The 21,161-nt window shown below is 37.5% G+C and overlaps 1 protein-coding gene across 6 annotated transcripts in view; it reads right to left on the reverse strand.

Moving 5' to 3' along the window:
* ST6GALNAC3 (ST6 N-acetylgalactosaminide alpha-2,6-sialyltransferase 3) overlaps positions 1–21,161 on the reverse strand; it is a 226,668-nt gene that overhangs the window by 161,204 nt on the left and 44,303 nt on the right. The window contains exon 1 of one of the 6 annotated variants that reach the window (XM_079313694.1): positions 19,475–19,646. The exons of the other annotated variants lie outside the window; for them this stretch is intronic. The gene's annotated coding sequence lies outside the window, so the exon portion shown is untranslated. Of the gene's footprint in view, positions 1–19,474; positions 19,647–21,161 lie in introns of those variants that run through there. 6 annotated transcript variants of the gene reach the window in all.

The raw sequence follows: 21,161 nt of genomic DNA on the forward strand, positions 1-21,161 counted from the left end.
AGATAACCACTAAGAGCAGAAGACTTGACTTTTAAAATAATCAGTGGTCATCAATATGTGAGCACTGCAAATTTTATCAAATGCAAAAGAAAGCAGATCATTTAAGAGAAGGTGCTCAGGGCTAACAGAAGTTCAATAGTGATAAGCTTCAACCATTATATCATACAGCAAAAAAGAAGGAATTCTTGCAAAATCTGTCTATTAACATATGATAAAGGGGCAGGAATGTATCTCCAAGATCCCAAAGTCAGTGATGGTGGAGCTGGGGATTGCTGCTGCTATGGGAACAGAGCTAATGGACAATTGCTCTAACCAAGCAATTCATTTTTTTAAATCCAAGCTGTTATGACTGTCATGTGCAAAGAAAGTGCTGAAGTACAGGTGAGGAGGGAAAACCACGTGCAGCTGCAATAATTAAAATGAGCAGAAACAAAGATGGCCATCACTACCACCAATTTTGGAGTTCAATCAAGTTTTTCATTCACAAGTTTCCAAGGATTATACAAGTGTTCATTAATAAGGTAACCAGTCTCTGTCCAACTCATTTTCAGATTAATTAACTAAAAAGAAAAAAAAAGCCAAACCCAACAGGAAAGATAATAGTGTCTCAAACTTGTTGTTTTATGATTACACTGCTATGATTTTATGGCATATTCATACATGAGTCAACATCTAGACAGCTCTCCCTGTTCAAAGTACTCGAGGAGAGGGAGAAATACAGAAACAGGCAAAAAGTTCACGTTAGACCCCTTGGCTCCATCCTCATTTATTCTTCTGCTGTAAACTTGGTGACAGAAAGGAATTAGCCCCTTCAGACATCTGATATCAGAAGCTAAAAATACTGAATCTCCCTCCTGCACACACACACACAAAGAACAAACAGTGATCATGACAATGGACCAGAGATCTGTCCCTGAACAGACTGGCATGAAAGGAATTTAGTTAGAAAATGGAAACTCTTCTGATCACGACGAAAATTGCAGTGAAGTTTGACAGAGAGAGCTCAAATAAAAGCAGTCACATTGTCATCTGCAATGGGCAATGGCTGCCACAGGCAACAAAGAGCATTTGGATTTTTCAGCACAAACTAGGAGCACCAGAAGCATTTTCAATCCACAATTTCTGTCATATACCAAAAAAGCATAATAATGCATTTGGAGAAAAAGCAGATTGGTCAGTTGCCAAGCTGTGTGAAATGGCCAAGTCATGTTATTATAAAAACTTATAAAGATAAACTAACATGCAATAGATTAGTAAGGGGAAATACAAATACAGGAAACAAGCAAGAATACTCAGGAACTCTATTATAAAATGTACAGACAGATGCAAAACTTGTGAGCAATATCGCATCCAAACAGTGATGATGTGTGATACAAGCTTGGAGTCCACTCATGCAGTACCTCAGAAAGTAAGAAAACAAGGAAAAAGCAAATGCTAAAGTGCAAAACATGGATGAATGTAATACAAAGAAATACTCCTGGAAACCAGAAGAGCAATATCCAAAACTGTAATGCAATGGTTGGTATAAGGGGTCATTTGCACTGAGGTACAGAGAATATATCACATCTTCCAGAAAAGCAAACAATGCACTGTATTGAGGCAGGCAGCAACAGGAATCAGTGGCTTGGGAGACAACATTTTGCATGAGTAACATTCATGCAGTGCCTGTTTGCAGAGCAAACACCAGGTATAAAGAAAGAGACACGTGCACAAAGTTCAAACAATTAAATATACTACATCATGCAAATTTCCTCAGAATTACACAAGTAAAGCTACTGTGAGACAAACTGAATTAAATGGTCATAAAACTGAAGTACACAGACTATAATTATATACAAAAGCACTAAAGCAGAAATTCAGAATGAAGTTTCAGAACAGAGAAAACACAATCAGCAAAGTGTTCTTATGAGAGATGAGGCTGATGCAAAATAAAGATGCAGACTGAATATGTCTCTTTTAACTTGATACAGCCATCAGAGGTAGCACGAAGCTTATTACCAATCATCCCACCTTGAAGTAGTACGTGAATGAAAAGAAAATCACATAACATGAGGACAGTGAGATGGTGCTTGAAGGATCATTTCTATAAAAGGGACAGTCAGTACTTTGTGTGTGAAGGTCATCATCACCAGAGGAAAAATACACACCTGATTGAAAAGCAATGTCTTAAAGCAGTGTTTGCACGTGAAAAGTTTGGTTCAAGGACAGGAAACCACTCTAGCGAAAAGATCATAAATCACCAGAGAGCTGCTTGGAGAAAAAAAAAAAGTAACGTCAAGAAAAAAAGACTGAGGTATACATAACTGACTTGCCATCCAGTACAACCAAGCTGGCTCAGTCTTACATCCAGCACCTTCTTTATTGGGAAAGGTAAGTCTTTCCTGATAATACAAGCTCCCAAGAACAGAAAGACTTCCTTCCCTCCCTGTGAGCTATGAGGTAATGGCACAAGGCACAATTAGATATGGTGGTAGCTGAATCTCAGTGAGAAATTATCGCTGAGACAAGAAATTCTCTAAATATTAATTCACGTGTCTTTTGTAATATGAACAATTAATGCCTCAGAGACCTCAGTCACAGCAAAAGATACCTGAGCCCAGTGAACAAATATAACTCACACAATAGTGTCCAGCCTAAGCACAAGGAAAGACATTAACACAGTGTAGGAAAAGCCCTCCCCATTGCTGTCAATAGTCAAATATTGTACAATTACTCCAACACTGACAAGCAGCAAAACCAGAAGTCAAAAATTAGGACATAAATACATAAATATTATATTCCTTTGTTTGAAGGCATGGAAGTGTTCAAGAAATGACTGGATGTGACACTGAGTGCCATGATCCTGTTGACATGGTGGTGATCAGCTAAAGGCTGGACTCAACGACCTCGAAGATCCTTTCCAACCTTAATGGTTCTGTGGCTGCATGGTTATGTTGAACATCAGCCTTAACTTCAGCTGATTGTTAAACCTAACTTCAGCCACATCAGAAGACAGTCATTCAAGGCAAATTGCAGAGCAAATTTGTTTAGCAGCTGCTAACTTATTCATAAACAAATTGCAGAGGGCTGTGATATCTTTCACGAAAAAAGCCATGTAAATTTACTCATAACAAACCAAGCCATAACTGAGAATGCTGAAGAGGACATAATAAGCTCTTGAGATTTGGTCAGATGACCACAAAAGAAAATTGCATTTTTTTTCTAAAATCCTACTCTATCAAGATTTACTTCTTTTTTACTCTAACAAAAGATTCAGACTTGTCTGAGGAAAAAAAAAAAATTGAGGTCACTAGCAGTAGAAGATTAGCACCTTCAAAATCTGATAGGCTATCTGCCATTAAAGCACCATTTCTTTCACATTTCCTTGACTTGTGTTTATTATATAAATACACAGACAATTTTTTAAAGTGTAATTAAGACAAAATGAATGGCACTTTTTTCTCAGTGTTGCCTCTTCAGATGAATCAGAAGGGTAGGACAGGTCCTCAAGTGAGGGTGTCCCAGGTCCCATTTCAATCCCTGCTGACTCACCTGTCTTTCTCTTAAGCAGCTACAGCTTATTCCTCATCAGTCAGCACAGTTCCATTCACATCTCTGACTAATTATTGAAGAACACTAATACAGAAGATTTACATGAAAATGGACTTCACTGCCTTGGATAAAACCAGTATTAATAATGCAAAAATCTCCTCTGTGCATTTGTAAATGTTGTGGGGAAACAGGAAGTCTGGCTGTGTACCAAGAATGTGCTCATAGCACTAGAGCTATCTAGTGTAAAATATCACTTTTTAAGTAATAGATTAAATAAATACTGCCTCCCACAAGTGGAGAAATTTAGTCTTTTTTCAGAGCTGTTTTATAATATTAAAGTATCATTTTTTATGCAAGAAACCTTGAGTCTGGGAAGGCCAAGTAGTGAAAAAGAATCCCCTTACCACACTTTCCAAATGAACCCAAGCGAACTATTTTAGGCAGAACATGAGCTTAAGCAGAGTAGATTCCAAGAAGCCCTCCAGCTCCTGCAAGTGGCACAACTGCAAGAGATGACTAGGTCTGAGAGCTTTAACATAGCAGAACTTACAATTATTGTGTTTCCTATCTCTTCAACATTATTGAAATGTTGGAGGATCCACCTCCCTTTGAAGCAATTGGGTTCTTATCCATATAAAATTGTTTCTGCAGTATTAGAAGAAAAAAAAGTCCAACTTCAGAAGAGAAGTGGAATAAGCAAGACATGGTCTTCTGCTTGAAAAGGTTAAATAGCTTTTTTAAAGTCTTTGGCTCCTTGCTCCTTTATTTGGCAGATATTTTTGGCTAAGTTGCTGGAAGAGTTGCTCTCCTTTGCAGTCAGGGAGAAAAGAATAATTTTTTGAAGACAGCTCAGTCTAGAGAAAACACAGGCAAAACATTGACTTTGTCCTCAAACTCATGGTAAGGATTGAGCATAAGGGACCACTTGGATTTTAGCTACCTGAAGGTTGAGAGTCAGACTTGCAAAATGTTAAACTCCTTCTGCAGAGCAAAGCACACATCCTTTCTGACCTCTGATCCAGTCTGACCCCTCTATCATATCTGTGTCTCACCCAAATAACTTCCATTAAGCTGAAAGTCATGTACTTCAATTTAGGAGTGAAATACTTAGCCTACTGTAACTACAGAACAGAAGAAGCCAAAGCACCAGTGTTACACAAAACCTTTGCAATGGCCAGGAGCTAATGAGCAAAAGGAACTCCAGACAGTTCCAAAAGCCAAACCACACCTCTGCAGCACAAAGATAAAACACTCCCAGAGATCCAGCCTGGCTAAGCCAGAGGAAAAACCTAAATGATCACAGGGCTGAAAGCAAATCACTGCTGAGAGAGGCAAGAGAATTCTCTGCATCAGCTTCCTGGAGATTATACTGACCTGACCTACTTCATATCCAGATGTCAGCTACAACCTGGTTTTGATGCTCCCAAGGAACCCTAATTTCACCAAAGTCGAAATACATAAGAACAGGCAGAGTGCAGAAGAGGAATTCATTCCTGGCAGGCAATTAGCAGAAACCCTGATGTATGAAATAGAATATAATCATCATATTAACGCAGAATCCTACATAATAAAAGCTAGTTTCTTTCAGGGTTCACTGGAGGAAAGGAACAGGCCAAGGAACCTTTAATTGCACACCTCCAGTACATACAGATTAAAAAACCTGAGAAAATAGTTACTTTGAGAGAAGGAGACAATTTCTCCTTAAACACAGTGATGCAAGGCCACTGTCTCCCTAGGGCACTGTTCCATCCCTTGAGTGCAGTGGAAGCTAACAAGAGTCACTAATGACACATATGCAATGCAATGGGTCTGTTGATAATATCACTGGACTTATTAGCACCATTTGTTCCTGCTCAGCAGATCCTGCAACACCCCTGAGTGGTGGTGATCAGTTACATGTGGATAGTTGTGTTTAGAATTGGCTGCACTCTTAGCTGGTGGAAAGTGAATCCATTCTCTCACTTCGCTGGGTTTATGCACACAACTTGCTTCTCCCCACATTGATTTTAAGGCTTCAAGGCCAGAAACACTTCTTTTATGACTTTTACCTACTTTACATGGATTCATAAGCATACTCATGAAGTGCACCTGATATTAATATGTAAACACATTATCTAGCAAACTGTGAGCAACCCAGGTGAAAGGTGGCAGCTCTGAAAAGTATCATGACACAACTTTCCCAAAGCCATGTCTCATTTAGATTTTCCATCTCTGCTTCCTTACTTCCATTCTGCCACTAAATTGCCTGACTTAACTCCCTCTCAAATCCTCCAGCTCCTTCTTCTCCTCTCTCAGATTCAACCAGGCCACCTAACTTATGTAGTGGGCTCACAGCCTTTTACTGTCTTTCATGTTTGTGCTGCACCAGTTATCACTTGATCTCTGTGAGGATGAACAGTGCCAAAAGCACCACTATGAAGCAACTAAAATAAGAAAATGGGACACCAAAAAAAAGAAAAGAAAAAAGAAAAAAAAATACAAAAAAGAGACAATGATATAATAGCCTCTGTTTATATGCAAAACATAAGGCAGCTAAATTCAGCACTGTGATATAAAATAGTACTGACATCTGCACTTTCAAAACGTGTGGTCTAATCTCCACTGGAATCCCTGGTGCTTAATCTGCCAGTCACCACACAAGGATTTAGTATTTACTGCCAGGTATTAACTTGCAACTGTTTCAAGCATAAAAATCCTGAGGACTGGACAATACAGCTAAGAAAAAATGTTTTTTATCAGCTCTTTTCACAAAGATGTCCTACCTTGTTTTAACTAATAAAAAAAATCCACCTGACTAAACATTTAATACTATGCTATGTATTTTGCCAGTATGACCATAGAAGTATCTCTGAACCAGGGCAAAATGTGAGGCTAAATTCTTATTAAGAACAAAACAAGTCATGCAGTGGCAGATTAGAACAAAATCTCCTTTACTGTAAGTGGCTAAGGACTGTGGCAGAGAAATTTCTGGAGAGGTTTTTCACCTCTGGACCACACCATCTTCTGTAGTCCAGAAAAGCCTTGAATTTTTACCCCAGGGTCCCTTTGATTAATCTGAATGTAGACCATGAGTTAAAAGAAGGGAGTGCACTGACATGCAGGTTTCCATTCAAAAAGCAAAGTTTTTTGTTTCTTTCCTACTGCTCTTTTCTTTTCAGCAAGTGGAAGAATAAGTAAAATGGATGTACAAAAGAAAAAAAAATGGGAAAAGATAATCTCTTTTAGGAAGGGCAGGAGACAGATAATCTGAAACAAATGTCAATAATTACCTCCAGTTTCTACTTCCTACAAGTAAGATCTGACCTGCACACAGTTCAAAGGGTTTCACTGTGTTACTATTGCAAGTGTCATACAAATATTGGCCCAGAGGCCCCATTTCTCACCTGCTCTAATGAAGAACTAGCTACACTGAGAATGTGCTGCTCACTGGAGCCCACTTGCCAGAAGACAAGATGAAGAGATAAACACTTGGGTACAAACACTGGCATCCCATGACTGCATGATTGACAGTGAGAGAAATAAACTCCCAGCTCTCTCACTGGATTTAGATCTCCCAATTTCCAGGGTGATTTTCCTTCATATTGTCCTGACCTATTCACAGCACATTTTGAATATGCTACATAGCCTACACTAAACTGGCATTTCAGGACAAGAGTTTTGGAACTTCCATAGAGTAACTATAAAAGTAACTGGCATTTAGAGCTACATCAGTCATTAGACACTTTCTTCTTGATTGCTACTGGTTATCAAATTTCTTTTCCCTTCATTGGCATTTTCAAGACCAAAATCAAAAAGAATTACATGCTAGAACATGGCAGCTCCTTCACTGACTAAGGAAGTCTCATATATTTTATTCTACTAAATCCAAATCCCATCTCATTTCAATAGGTGCAACCAGACAATAAGCATTTTTCAGCCAATTCTTGGCACAGCTCCTTTAAACACTACAAAGTCATTCTGCTTGCCAACTCATTTACCAAATACTCTCTTTTGAATTGGAATGACCCTCACTGCAGTAAATTTTAAAATGTAAATGTAGTCGGCAGGCTGCCTGCATTTGCCCAACTAAGAGCTACATGTTTATGAACACTTCTGTTCAAGTAAGCAGAGGTGCAAGACTAGGTGTTTATTTTATTTTTATTGGAGATCGTGTTTCTGCCCGATGGAAGGCTGGAAGCTTAAATAGAAAAACCTCCTTGAAGCGAAGGTCAGTACAATCAGATACTCAGAACTCATATAAAGGTGACTAAAGGAAACCATCAGAAACTACTTTGCACAATGTGACTAATGCAGAAAAGCCAGATTACCAACTGCATCAACAGATTTTTGTATAGAGGGGGTTGAAGCATTTAAAATGTCAACACAGAATCAGTTTCATTCCCCAGCATCCAATCAGCTGTAAAGCGCAGCCCTGACAAAGTCTGCTTGCTAACTCTGTGGTAACACACCTCAGCACTGATTCCAGGCAAATGGATCTTTATTACCCCTAGAGAAAAAAGCAGGACTAGCAACTGAATAAAGAGGCTGGTTCTAAGAGTAAATGCATTTTTTGAATGCAAATCAAATTACTCTAAGAACTAAAACACAAACTCAGCAAACAATACTCAAAGGTTTCCTTCAAACACGCTACACTTTCAAATCAAATTTAAAAGTTAATTGTTTATTTCTGTTCTGAAAATATTCCAAAATCATCATCAACTGTAAGAAAGTCAGATTTTCACAAACTCAAGCTAGTGCTGTACAAAACCAGTGGACTTTTGCCTGGAATAGCAAAGATAAATAACAACGCTGTTCTTAAAGATGTCCCAGGACTTAGTTACAAATTAAATAATACATCACCTTCTTCAAGGAGAAATCAGGTAGCTAGAACCCCATGAAATGTTTGATCTAGCTACAGACTAACTGCAGACAGACATCTCCACAGTGTTATTGTTATTGACAAAACTTCCACAACAGGGACACAACCTAATAAACCAAAAGGATCAATTATTTCTGCAGTACAGTCCTTACCATCTCAGCTCTCCAATCCCTTCAAGTAATTTCCTTAGGAGTAATTCAAAGCAATGGCAAAGAGTCCTTGGAGAAGTGTGTTTGACTTTACCAGACTTTTGAAAACTTCGTGAGCAAAGATGTGACATTTCTCAGATACATTCTCTGGTCTGTACAGGACATGCTTACATTATGAGCCAGTTTCACTCCTTTCTTTTGATGGCACGGGATCATTTCAGCATCCCAGGAGAACAGCATCCCCTTCTTCCCCAGATCCTCTCACACTTCCATCCCCAGAAGCTGGCTCCAGCAGGAACTCAGCCCAGCACAGCCCATGCACCAAGGGGCATAAGCAGTCAGTCACAGACTCAGCTGCTTCAGGGGCCTCTGTGCCTGCATCTCTGTGCAGATGTGCAACTTCACCAACAGCCCCTTCAAAAGCAAAGCACTGATAAAATAAAAAATACCAGCAGTAGATCATTAAATAGTCATCTGCACAAAGTATCTGATCCCTCATCAATAAAATTCTGACATTTTGCCACAGCACATGCGGGTAACTCCAAACACCTTGTTAGAAATATGAAAATATCTGAAAAATCTTCTTTCCTAATTCTTTATTTCACGGTTTCCAATTCAGAACACAGTCTTCTTAAGCATCATCTTTTATCAATACAGTAACTTTATGCCTTTTTTTAAGCCAATGAAATACAGAAGCTGCCTGGACACTATGTCTTTACTGGCTTTCTTAGATGGCATTACAGTAGACCGAACTTTCTGATTTATTTGCAGTTGATATGAAATTAATCTGAATTTGGTCAACATAGCAATGAACACACCATAGCAAAGACCAGACCACCTCCCTCACTTCATCTGATCACCAGAAAATCCACCCAGCAGATGCAGTAAACAACACAGTTGGAAAGCCTGGAAAGAGGAAGCAGAGTGAACAACAATGGACAGACACCCTTCTGGAAGGTGTGAAACTGCAGCAGCAGGTTCTGGTCTTTGTAAATCTTGGAGGGAGAATTCCACACCAACACATACAAACCCTGGTCAATCCTATCTTTAACTGAATCATCAGTTTTTCTTTTCCTTTACCCGTAATTTGGATGGATGTAATTTGACACTACTCAAATTACAACCTTAGATCCTAACAACACTCCAGTAAATATGCTCAACTTCTGGAAATCTACCTCATGAAATCTTGCAATAGAATCAAAACAATAAGAAAGTAACCTTGCCACATTTTACCCAACTAAACCACCATTCTACTCACATGGGTACATAAATGAAATTGATCATCTTCCCAACAATGTTCAAGATTTATATTGATTGTGCCATTTAAAGAGACTAAAAAAATGCCAACTTACTTCTTACAGTGAACATAAATAAAGAGTAATTACAGAACTACTGGATGGAAAACAATCACAGTATTTTAGTTTAAAAAGCTGAGACTAAGTAGTGTAATGTTCTCATCTGTTGTCTGTCATAATGAAGGCAGTAATTTGTTCCAATACCATTTAAGTATCTTAAATCATTTGGTGCACGATAAACTTCACAACAGCATTGCAAACATTTAAAAAGCTGTAATTTTGCTGGAAATATGAGTTCAGGATTAGGATGGCAAAAAACAGAGTGTGATTAAAGTAAGACATTTCACTTTCTAAAGTTCCAGGAGGGGTTCAGAGGCAGGAGAGGGGATGACGTTTCCTTGGAAACTAGTCTACATGTATAGTTGCACTGTTTAATATGGATTAGCTGGCACAGTTACTACAAAGCAAATATAATTATTATTCTTTAAACTGAGCAAATCTAGAAAATAAACATTTACAATCTCTAAGAAACAACAGGATGCTCAACAGGACAGCTCAAACAGCAAGAGTGCACAACCAGAGCAAAAGAGAACAGTCACCAGTGCCCAGGCTATGAAAGCAAAAATGAGAATAAATTCCATGTGTGTCCTCTTGTGCAATGAATGACTGCCACAAGCACAGTTCAGTCTTTTATTTGCTTGGTCTCCCCACAGTCATAATTAGTAGGACATGTTTCAGTTGGCATAGGTCTTGGAAACAGGCTGCCTTTCAGGAGAACAAACTCATTTCTGTTAACAATACATCTTTATAAGGACCACACACAAGATATTTACCAAGAAGCAAAGCTTAAGGGAAAAAAATGTTTACAAAATATTGGCCAATCATCATGCTTTAAGTGGGTACTTTTTTGCCCCCTGACCTGGAATACAGTTCTAAATGGCCTTGATTTTAGGATCCCTAGAGGCCTCTCATGTCAGCAGAAAGACTGCAGCAGTCACCTGCCCTGCAGACACCCGTGTACATTGATAAGTATTTAAAATGCATTCAAAGCAAAAATCTCCACAAAAACACAAGTGGAAGTCAGCTGAAACTAAAGGCTACAGCCAAAGGCAAAAAAATCTCATACAGTTTACAGTGAAGTCAACCACTAAAAAACTATTTTAAAAGTCTGCACAGTTTTCATCATTTCACCTGCACTGTTAAATTACAGGAATCACCAAAAAAGATCAGGATAAAGAGAATATTTAAATCACTGTGGATTTTAAGCACTTGAAGCTATTATACACTTGTGAAATAAAATGATAGAAAGATAAAGCTGTTCGGTTTTTTAGTGAGAGACAGATCAAAGTCAGCCCTGAATTGCAAGTCTATTTAAATCAGTTTTTGATACAATAAATTAAATTTTCAGATACAGAATGCAAAAATTCAATAGAAAAATTGATCTACAAAACCAGAGCTGTTACATAAAACATTCCCTTATTGTGAGCCACCTAAATAGCTGTCAGGTCTCCTAACAACTCCATGTGAAAAGACACACACTTATGACAGAACAAAACACCACCATCACTTTAAACCCAAGGCCTATATGCAATTACTGCCTTGCCATTCCCTTTTTTCTAGAAGACATGCAATTATTCAGTAGAAGGCACCTGATAAGGAAACACTGAGTAAGTACTAATAACTGTTGGTGAGAGTCTGTTCGCATGTTGAAGTGACATTAAATGCCCACGTGGGGTGGGATTTTTTGTTTTCAGTGACCAGCAAGGCACTGTATTTTGTGCAGTATACTGATGAAAGAAACTCCATGAAAGAACATAAGCAGTGTATCTCATGACTTGGAGAATATTCTCAATAGTCCATGAAAATTTCCTATCACAAGAGAAAAAAAAAAAAAAAAAAAAAAGAAAAAAAAAAAAGACCAAACTACCACCTTTATTTTAAAAATTCTCTTGACAGAAAAATAAATTACTAATTAACAATTAGCTAATAATAATCACAGGATTAGACATACTTTTAAAAATTACTAGTTTTTAATCATATTAAATACTAAAATCTAAATGTAGCCAGGTAAATGTTACTGACTTGCATAATAAGTGGCACAACTTAAAGCAGCTGTCTGGGAGCAGGAGTTCATCAGTATGAGAACTGCATTTTAAACACAATCTATGCAGGGTTATTGTCCAGTTTATTTGCTACTGTTACTGTGATCTGTGGCAGTGTGACAACTGTTGCATTCACAATGGAGTATGACAATGGAGTGTCACACTACTACTACAAAAAAAAATTTACAGTAACTGCACTTTTCTCATATGTAGCAGTGATCTGGCAGTGATCTTATTAGAGTAGAATTCTTGCAAAATACAGTACTGCTGATGTCAAAATCCATTACAAAAATTTCCAGTGATTTAAGCATAGTTTTAGATGGCATTGAGTAAAGAGCTCTAAATCAACTAAACACTCCTCTTAAATATCTGTCATTTAAGAAACAAATCACAAAGAGGAGAAAACCCCCAACATTTATAAAAGGTTAATGAGTTTCAGACAGCTTCAATAGTCTGTACTAGAAAGATACCACAGAGGTGGAGATGTCATCTATAAAAACAAAAGATGTTATTTATATTTGCTCTTTATCTGAAATTAAGGCTCAACATTCCAACGCAGAGTTGCTATTTCTCCTCTTGTATGGAGATCAGAAAAGGATAAAAAAAAACAAACCTGCAAGTGAGCATGGGTCTTTCCTGTGTCTTTGACATGCCCATGCCCACTGGTTAAATCCTCTACCACCAAGGCAACAGCTGTCATCTCCACTGCTGGAACAGCAGCTGCATTTAAATAGCAGTTTTTTATTCCCTAAATAGATCATCTGCTTATCTCACAGGATAATTAGCAAAATTCAAGAAATTTAAAAATAAAGCCACAAAGATGCTAAATCTGAGCAAGACATCATTTGCTCATGATGATACAGTAAATTAGTAGAAAAACCCAGTATTTCTGGCAATAAATGGCAAAGAGGTTCAAGAGGACCATATATATTCAACATTCATTGCTCCCTTATACTTAAGCCATTTCTGTTTTCTGAGAACTAAGAGGAGAAGGTAAAACAAAGACTACTAGGGAAGTATATAATTACAAATTATATATTACAAATATCTACATTTAAGCTTCTATCATTTAAAAATATGTAGATATAAAAAGCCAAGTCTATCAAATTATCCTGTCTTAGCTTTCAGAACTTCTAGAAGTATGGCTTAACTAATTTTAACATCTTACCACACACCTCTTTAATGTGTACCAGTCTGCAATAAAGTTGTTCTGCTGACTTAAATGCAGCAGTAGTAAAGTTGTGCAAGAAGCATACTAAATTAAAGTATTATTAAAAATAAAGGTAACTAAACCACTGTAATTTATAGGTGCACACTGAATAGAGAGTAACTTACTACCTGCAAAAACCCAAACAAACCAACTAATCTGTCAGTCAATAGTAATCAATCAGGTCTGCTCTCTAGGGTCTTTGGTACTGTCAAAAACATTTAGGAAAAACTCCAGTGACAAAGCCAGAGAAAAACCTTCCAACTTGACTGTCTAGTGAACACATCTCAAGTAGTAGCAACCAAAATCTTCAACAGATAGTTTATCTGCAGTTCAAAAAGCACATCAAAGTACTTGTCAAACAATGGACAGAGGACAGCAAACAGACCATCACTTGGATGACATTCCTTATATCTTAAAAATCTCACAATGAAATGCAGAGGCTTTTCTGGCTGCTGGGACCAGGACATGGAGAACCAGAATAGCATAAATACAGACCAAGAGGGATGGAAATCATGTTTTTTGTTTGTTTGCAACTTTGTTTTCTTGAGGTATCTTGTTTCTAGATAATTTAAAAAAAAAATAAATAGATTCTTTCAAAGTTTTACTTTGTGGGTACTTTTCAATATCATCTCCCTTTAATGTCATATCCCCCATTTCATTATCCCATGTCCATTTGTGAAAACATATACAAACTGATGAGCTTTTGTCAGTAAATCTGCAATTTTCAATGAACAGCCAGCTTTCACCAGAAACATTCCCTAAAATGAGTTACCATTGCAGGGAGCTCCAGATAGGCAAAGAAATCCCTGTTCTTTCAATCTTTGTAAGCAAGAGAGGCTCCTCAATGCTGCCAGGAAACACAAAATGCTGCCCCTCATGATGCCTGGAGTAATACTTGAGGTCATGCCTTTGCTTATGCCTCTTCCTCTCTGCCATTCTCACTTCAGCAAACCTCCCACTGGAGTCAATTAGAATTTTGCTTGGGTAAGCACTGCAGGGTATGGCCTGTTGGCATTAAATAAGTCATCATTTTTAATTGGCATTTTAAGTTCCATCAGACTGCAGACTACACCTCACACTGCCTTAGTACATGTTTGCACAGGGTAACAATTTGGATCATGTTAATATTCACAGCGATCCAAATATACACTGTACAAATACTGAGGTTAGGTGAGTTATTTCAGGACAAAGGATACTGAGATTTATTCTTCTTAAATTAGTTTGTATTTTGAAAGTCATAAGACAGCCTAAAGTTATTTAATTTAGGGCATGCACATATTTCTTTTAGATAATTTGGTCGAGTGCCAGTAAGTATTGTATATATGGAAGACCTTATAAAAGCTTGCTTTATCAGTAAATTCATCCTAAGCCTCTTTTTAAGTGTAACATTATTCATCTTGAAAAGGCTATAACAGCATGCTCACCACTTTTCATGATTACACTAGCTGCTATCAAAACACCCCAAAAGCTTTCATTATTAGGATTTTCTCACCAATATCAATCCTCCTCCTCCCCTTTAAAAGGGGTATTTAAACAATTTGGCTTGTTTTGTTAGTTGTATTACACACTCAGAATGTCTATCCTTTGAAGCACATGGGACTAGAATCCATATGAACCTCAACAAATGTTGTAGAACATAACATCAGATTTTTTTATTTTTTTTTTTAGATCCTAAATCATTTAGCATAATAGCATTCTGCATATGTGAAGGACAAACTTCACACTATCTTGCTATTTCCACTCACATATGTGCTTCTGTTACCTTATATGGAAATGCATGGAAAACGCTAAATTACTCTAGCATTCCTAGTTTTTTCCCCCAGTTTCTTCAAACAAAGAAACACAGAAATTTGAGTGAATCTTATGGTAATCCAGAAAGTACCATCCCCCCAATGGAAGTTCTCATTTCTTGGAGCAGCAATCTCCTTCAAACATCCTCATGCTCAATTTCTGATGCATTTTCAGGATTAATGACAGCTAAGATAGAGAAAATATTAAGGTTATGTAAGATTAAGCCATGCTTATAGAAAATAGATAACTTGAAACTTAGAGGAACACATTTGCTTATGTACACTATGTTTACTTACAGTCAGAAAAAAAGAAGTGAAGGGAAAATACATTTAGAGCCAAAAGGAGTGGATTGTTTCTGTAGCATTCTAGAGTTAAAATGCAAAGCACAATCAGTCCCTTAATAAAACTGAATCTGACACCTCTTTTCTATTGAGATTAGGAATTATCATCTTGCAAACCCACAATTTGAAGCATCAGTGTCAACCTGTCTGGAATGCAATTTAGATTTTTCAGTAACATAAAATGCCTGCTCTTCTATAGTCATTAGTAGCTGGCATAAACAGTCTGACAGCATTGAAAGTGAAGGACCCGACAGTTTGCAACACTAATCCAGTATTTTGCCAGTAGCTCTAGAGCTCTCTGAGAGGGGGAAAAGAAACATCTTTTGAATCACAATCCCATTAATCAAATCATTTTTAATTTTTTTTACTGATGATTTGTAAATATTTTTCTAGGACCAACCTGATTTTTGTTGAAGATCTAGAGAACACACAGCGGAGATAAAAATCGCAAACATTTATACATATGAATAATTTTCTTATAATTAAAAATAAAGAAAAAGCTAATAGAGATTAGCAGCTATTTCTTAGACATTAATCTAAAAACAACCAGAGAAAAAAAAAGTTTCTTTTGAAATGCAAACGTCTGAGATCTCTCATTCCCTCTAGTGGCCACTGCAGCTTAGACACAGGACTCAAAAATGTATGTGAACTGCATCCTTCCATTTGATATATGTAACTAGACTGAGCTCTGCCGTGATGTCGCATTTTAAATGGAACTCCCTGAAGAAATCAATGGGGAATTCTGCTTGAAAAACAGTAGCATATTATGGCCTACAGTTGCCTAAGGAAGATTTCTTCCCTGCAGGGACAAAAATGAAGGTCATTCTCCAGGAAGAGAGCACTAGGGCTGGGCTTAAAGTAATTGAAAATTACATTAACATTTTGATTGTTTCTCACGTGTTGTGCTTGCCTGGGCCTCAGATCAGAAAATATAAAATAGAGATTTAGGAAATGTGAATCAAAAAAGAACCGATACAATTCATGGTGAAAAGCACATAATGTAAAACAAACAGGGAAAGGCAAGCTGTTTTTTAACAAGACTCACTTTGACCTGACAGATCAAGAAGCTGGAAAACCTTCAATCTATTCCACCTCCTCAAAAAAAAAAAAAAAAAACAAAAAAAAAACAAAAAAAAAAAACAAAAAAAACCCACCAAAAAACTATGCTTTGCACTTACTGCTATTCTCAAAAATGCATTGAAAAGGGAAAAACACTAGTCTAAGAGTAGAACAACAACGTGTGAGCATAACATCTAATTACTTAGGTTAAGAGAAGAAGATGGCTAGGTACTAGAGAAATTTCAATCACTAACTCAATTCTTGCCAGTCAAGATAAAAGCAAACTTTGAGGAGTGCAATATATGTAGAAGAGAGACATTCAAACTATTATTGCTCGTTTCCAGGCTAACTACAAGAGAAAAAGCTGAGGGGAAAAAACAGAATAAAATCCTGGATTTTACAGTTCCTGTTCATGGAAGAAAAGATAAAGCGATTGATTTACATTGTGAAGGAATGGCAACTACTGAAAGTATTAAGATATTATTAAACTGACAGCAAATGATACAACGTCGGTTCTGATATCCTCATTTTAGAGGAAACAGAACTGGATTTCTGTGACAGTAGCACATGTAAGAGATTGAAAAATCTGAAGTTAGCCTGCTTGCAAACAAAACATAAGACCGAACTCATCAGACTGGAAGTTTGATTAAACACATGAAAATACCAAAACTGAAATATACTTCTATTAAACTCTATGAGCAATTTGCAACTTTAAGTGTCTCTGTATGCCCTGAAAATGGAAATTGAGTAAGTGTCACGTAGGATCTCTATACAGAAACATCTGCAAATACTTTTGTTCTACAGAAAGACTGTAAAATATCAGTTAAAATATCATTTTCACTTCTGAGCATCACACATCAAAAAAATGGAAACTAAATGGGGAATCCAAAATATGATAAGCAATGAGGAAGATCAGAACAGATTCTAAAAAAAATATTGGGAAAGGCTAGGGTAAATGCTTCCATTAATTCGAAGGAGAGATGACAATGAGATATGCTTCAAATACATAAAAGTACAAGTAATAAAGGGATTAAGTTTCAGCAAGACCGATAAGGACAGCATTTTCAGACTGTAATGAAATACAGCAGTTTAGCCTGAAAGGTCTGGCTTATTGAAGGTGTTAGGAACTAGTTAGACAATCACCAGCCCAAAGGACCAAATACAGCTGATCCTGCCTTCAGGCAAGATCACAGGGGTGATGACAGAGGTCCTGTCCAGGCCTGTAAGCCTATCAACAGGTGAAGAACAAAGCCAGGCACTGAATCTGAAAGACAGAAGATAAGAAGCAAAACCAGTGAATTAACAGCAAATACTCTTTAACACATTAGCTTACTAGGCCACCAAACTCATTATCAGGGAAAAATAGAGGTTGAATGTTAAATACCTTTCTAAAAGATAGACACTGAAAAATATCCTCAAACTTACCAGGACTGTACAGCTGTAGCACTAGTAGTGGGATTATTTGTGGTTGTTTACATGTTAATTTTGCAAAACAAAGAATAGTTGGCTGGGAAGGTAAGTGAGGGTGAGACAGATTCTCTCCACAGTTTCCTGTCCTGAAAGAGAGAGCACAAATCTGCATGCCCAGACATTAGGAGAAAAACATTGCCTATCTCAATACTCACAAAAGGCTTAGAAGAACACTGCATTGCAAAACTAATGCATTAACACCTGTGCTTAACTATGGCTTGTGCTCTGCTAAGCAAGTGTTCTCCCTTTAAAAACAGTGGAGGTAGGAGGGAGCAAACTCATGGGAAAGGGTGTGCATTTCTGGAGAAGTGGAAGAGTCTGCTCCCAGGAGCTCCATAAAAATCCAGATTTAAACACCTTTGTCTTCCCAGAAAGTCAATGTTTTCTCACCAACACTAATAATTTCTTAGTATGGAAACTGGTAAGAAATGGGTGATGCTAATTGACCTACACTGTCTTTCAGCTCCACATCATCCAGTTCAAGTTCTAACCAGGCAAGTGAGCATTCAAATAGCATCAGACCTAAGTGATAATAGATAAGACAAGCTCAGTAAGAAATGGAATTTCCACCTTTCACAAGTATATCACCACACTTTATTACTGCCTTCCAAGTTCAGCTACAGGCTAGATGTTCTAGCCTGTTCTGACTGTACCCAAGACAGTGATCTTAGCTGAACACACTTCTTTAATGTACAAACCAAAAAACAACAACCAAAAAACACAACAAACCCACCCCCCACAGCAAAAAACAAAACCCCTCACAGCCCTCAACCACCCTCCCACGGTGATTTTCTGTGGAGATTCTGGTTTTCCAATGTCTTTTTACTGCATTAGCCTAAAAGCAGGTGTTTTTCTCCAGGTACTAGAAATATAACGGTGTTTTCCCAATACAAGGATTTGCTTTATCAAAAAAAGAAAACTACGTCGTGTTTCTAACTGACATTAGTCAAATAATACATCTTACAGGAGAGTAAACATTCACTATTTACAGAGCTCTTAAAATCTGCATGGTTATGCTGTTCAGATTCATTGCCAGTCATTCCTTCTCACTGAGTGGATTTAATGGCTAAAAGTCATAGTAAGAACAGTTATTGCTATTAATTACTGCGTGGGTAAATATAAAAGGGAGACAGTGCTTTCTAAGGCTCGGAGACTGAGTCTTAGTAAAAGCACAATAGCTTTGAAAACGGCACATTACAATACACATGCATGCCAAGAGTCCTAACAGAGCCTAATATTTCTTTTAAAATTCCCGGAGCGCCCTCTTGTGTGAGAACTGTCAGACACTGCGCAATCCTGAAACATGATGGAGTTCCAAAAGTGCAACAACGTAATTACATTCCCTCTTATCACCCCGTAACTTTGCCCGTTTCTGACAGGCAATTCTTTCTTTCCAACCTGTTTCACTGGATTTCTATTCTCACGGACACATGAGCAGGCAAAGTCAAAGCCAAATCAGTGCAAAATAATCTATTCCTTATTATCTTGTTTCCTAAATAGTTTCCTCCAGTGTTTCCCTACTCAGCTCTGCAGGAGTGATGCTTCCTCCAGGCTGAAGCACTGGCACATACCAGACCCTAATAAAAATAATAAGAAAATATCAGCCAACACTTTGAATCTGATAGGTGAAAACTGAAAAAAGGGAAGTTAAATTGAGAGGCAGCTTGCTTTTCATTGTCCATCTTCAAATCAGACAGTCGGCAATTTGAAATTTCCAGAAAATAATGGTCTATTTTCACTGGAATGTCACTAGCAAAGCTATCTTTTGTCACAGAGGAAGATGAAGACTGAAAGGCATCTCAAGACACTTGCCTGAAGGCAACATACTGACTAATGCCACAGACTGCAAACTGGCAGGTGCTCATTAAAAGCCCCAAATGCGAGCAGCCAGAGCAAAACCAGATTTACCAGGGAGAACGCACATGTTGCCTGTTAGAGCTGCTGTCAGCACAAGAAGCAGAGCAGACTCAGGGCTACTGAGGAAGAGTGCTAAAAACAAATTGGGAAGGAGGCAGATGGAAGGACCTGAAGTGAAGGTAGAAAGATAAAAGAAGACAGAGAGACGAAAGGAGCCCACAGGTTGAATCCACATAGAACATGAAATCCTCATCACTGGAGTTACTCATTCTTTTAATTCTGTGCTTGCCTTCTCCCAGCAATTAAACTGAACGTCCTTGACAGCCTGTCTTCTGTACCAGCACAGAACTGAAACTACACGTCAGCTTCAGCCCTTTATGGTCCCCCAAAGTATTTTAATTTTCTAAATTGGAGATTTATGGAAATGCTGACATTCATCTCTTGGTTAAAATGTTATCATGTTGCTTACAAATACAGACTTTTTTTCCTCTTAGCCAGAAGGCTGATAAGACAGGCTTAGCTGCTTTCTAATCATTTCCCTGCACATGATGGGCTGTGAATTATGTGAGCTTCATCATCTTAATGCTTACATCTCTAAAAGCATCTGGTCATAGACATGCTTTTGCTCACTGTATTCTTTAAACAACAGTGGTAATAATTAGCAACTCTTGAGCAGCCTGATTATCACATGAATGGAGAAACAATTGAAAATGCAGCTAAATTAGGACACAGCAAATATTTAAGTCTAAAATTACAGAATCTTTAGCAACAGATGTCATTCAAAAGTATACTTACCACCATACCATTACATTAAATACCACTAACAGCAGGCTCTAAATTGCACCACTAGACTTCAGGTTTGATTGAAGAGACTTCATAGTGCTGGCAACCTCTTTTCCTTTGCAGACACTTAACAAAGGAACCTGAAGTCAGGTTAGGATGCTTCCAGCACCCTTAATAAATTTTTATTCCTAAAAATAAATGCTTTTTGTCTCTTGTTTCTCTATTCAAAGGTATCAAAAAGTGAATCTTCATGTAATTAGATCTACATTTATGTTGACAAAACTACTAAAACCCCTTGATGAGACTATATTTATTAGAAATATTACCATTCATTACAAGTGAAAGAGAAGTGATAAACAATTATTCCTCATATCTTAAAGAAATATCTTAAGACAAACGAGCTAGAATACTACATTGTCCTACTGAATGACAACTACATTTATTTCTGCCTTATACTTCAAGGGGCTTCTACAGGACAAAGCTCTTAAAAGGCAAAACTGCTCATAAAAACAAATACGAAGCAGCATCTAATTCTACATTAATTATCCTCAACAGAATTAAATAAGATATCCTGCTGCAGAGCACTGGCAAAGGGTTAAGGAAAGGCTAACAAAAAATACAAGTTCTGTCATCTTTGACATTCAGTTTTATAAAATGGCAATGAAACCAAACCTTGAACCAAAATTACTGCAGACACCCTTTCATACAAGAGGCT

Source organism: Erithacus rubecula (genome assembly GCF_903797595.1).
Source record: "Erithacus rubecula genome assembly, chromosome: 10".
In the NCBI taxonomy this organism is placed as follows: domain Eukaryota; kingdom Metazoa; phylum Chordata; class Aves; order Passeriformes; family Muscicapidae; genus Erithacus; species Erithacus rubecula.